Raw genomic sequence first — 2,283 nt, 5'->3', positions numbered from 1 at the left:
CAAGACCCACCGAAGCCCCGCCCACATAAGCCCCACCCACATAAACCCCTCCCACACAAGCCCCACCCACATAAAACCCGCCCACATAAACCCCTCCCACACAAGCCCCACCCACACAAGCCCCACCCACACCCCGCCCACACAAGCCCCACCGAAGCCCCGCCCACACAAGCCCTCCCACACAAGCCCCACCCCCTCATCTCCCCTGTGCGCCCCCCACCTTTGACCCACCACCTCCCTCATCCCACCCCCCACCCTTCCCCACACACACACATGGGGAGGGGAGGGATGGGATGAGGGGGTGATGGGTCATTGGGGGGGCGCACCTACCCTCCCTTCATGTTTTGATCCTCTTCTTGTAATTCAGAATCAAGTAATTGTATACAAAACAAATATAATTTATTAATATTGAAAATATTAAATATTCATTTGCGAGAATGTATAATCTTTCCCAGCAATCTTCTCCAGATGTCTTGTGATTTCGAAACTCAGACACCATATTCTGTTTTGAAACAAAAAGTGGATAATAATTACATGGTAATATGAGTAAGCCTCGTTGACCACTGAATTAACACACCAGGAGGCCGACTCAGCCTGTCATCCTTTCAAGGTCAATAAAATTAATTCCAGTGTACTGACAAAACCGCGTTCAAACTAATAATGCAACCAACATTAGACGACATTCTAAAGAGAGAGTGATATTAATAATAATTCAGAAATATTTACCTCCAGAAAATCATGTGTTGTACAAGATTGCTTCAACAGCTGATGTTGTGCGATAGTGCTGAAAAAAAAAAAAAAAATAAGTCAAGGGTATAGATGAAGAGACAGACAGACAGGGAAAGCAACACACACACACACACACACACACACACACACACACAGACACACACACACACACACACACACACAGACACACACACACACACACACACAGACACACACACACACACACACACACACACACACACACACACACACACACACACACACACACACACACGCACACACGCACACACACACACACACACACACGCACACACGCACACACGCACACACACACACACACACACACACACACACACAGACACACATAGACACACGTGTCTCACCATTGGTTTAATTCATTCGAGATCAGAGACCAGTCATTATAAATCATTGATCTCTTCAATAAGAGCAGAGAGAGGTAGGTAGGAAGACAGACAGAGAGAGAGACACACACACACACACACACACACACACACGTGTCTCACCATTGGTTTAATTCCTTCGAGATGATAGGACGTGATAAGACTTCGTGCCACTCATTGAAAATGTCTTTCAATTCTCTTCTAAAATCATTGATCTCTTCAATAAGAGTATTAATTTCATGAACCACGTCGTGATACGTAAACTCAATTTCTTCCAATGCCCTGTCAGGGAAAAAAAAAAATATATATATATATATATATATATATATATATATATATATATATCAGAATTATCATGATTTAATTAATAATCATTTGCTTCATCGTTCAAAGAGAAAACCAAACAAACTTACCAACTCTGTAGTAAGCTTTTGCCTTCATCGGAAGAGAGATCATCCATGTCTCAGTTGTAAAAATGAAAATCCTGTCTGGCAGAAACTTTGTCTGGTGAATCACTTATAAGGCTACAATGAGGAAATTCCCTAAACATTGGGTGCGGCCACAGGAAATGACAGCTTGGAAAATAACTAGGCGGTTGTATGAATCATTTACAAAACATACTTAAAATGGTTTTGATTCAAATGTTTTCAGTTTGTGTTCTGAGATAAAATATAAACACGAGACCTTGTCTCACAGAATAGTTCCTATTTTTTCACAGCATGACTGTCTAAAACCACACAGCACGACCGTGTCAAAAAACACTTCCTCATTTTCACGGCATGAACTGAAAACATTTGAAACAAAACTTTTTTTATGGCGTGGTTTATACACAAAAATGATTTGCAACTCGGGCGGTGGTCAGATGAGATCATAAAGAGAAGTTTATCATTTCGTAATGGCACAAAAGGGGTATCTTAAAAAATATAAAGATTCAAATGTTTTGTTTGTCAATATTTTAGATGGGGATTATTGTGCAAAGAAAATTAAACTATTGAAGGAATTTGAGAATGAACAAATCTTTATAGGTTCAATGAGTGAGCTGTTCAACCCCTAGGTTAAAGGGGAGACAAATAAATATACCTTGGGATAGCCTGGTTATATATATACAAAGCCTGGTGTTGGCTTAGTGGTTAGGGTGGCGGCTTGGGATCCC

General features: G+C 41.2%; 1 long non-coding RNA gene across 1 annotated transcript; it reads right to left on the bottom strand.

Moving 5' to 3' along the window:
- Positions 1–208: 208 nt before the first annotated feature.
- On the bottom strand, positions 209–2,201 carry LOC147035772 (uncharacterized). The gene is made up of 4 exons (XR_015049572.1): positions 1,544–2,201; positions 1,254–1,412; positions 727–784; positions 209–502 (listed from the first exon to the last, which is right to left on the bottom strand). It is a non-coding gene; the product is annotated as an uncharacterized LOC147035772 (long non-coding RNA).
- Positions 2,202–2,283: the final 82 nt, after the last annotated feature.

This window comes from Eptatretus burgeri, chromosome 1 (genome assembly GCF_056783735.1).
Source record: "Eptatretus burgeri isolate ZD-2024b chromosome 1, Ebu_testis_v1, whole genome shotgun sequence".
Taxonomy (NCBI): domain Eukaryota; kingdom Metazoa; phylum Chordata; class Myxini; order Myxiniformes; family Myxinidae; genus Eptatretus; species Eptatretus burgeri.
This window is presented reverse-complemented; position numbering and strand designations above follow the sequence as displayed.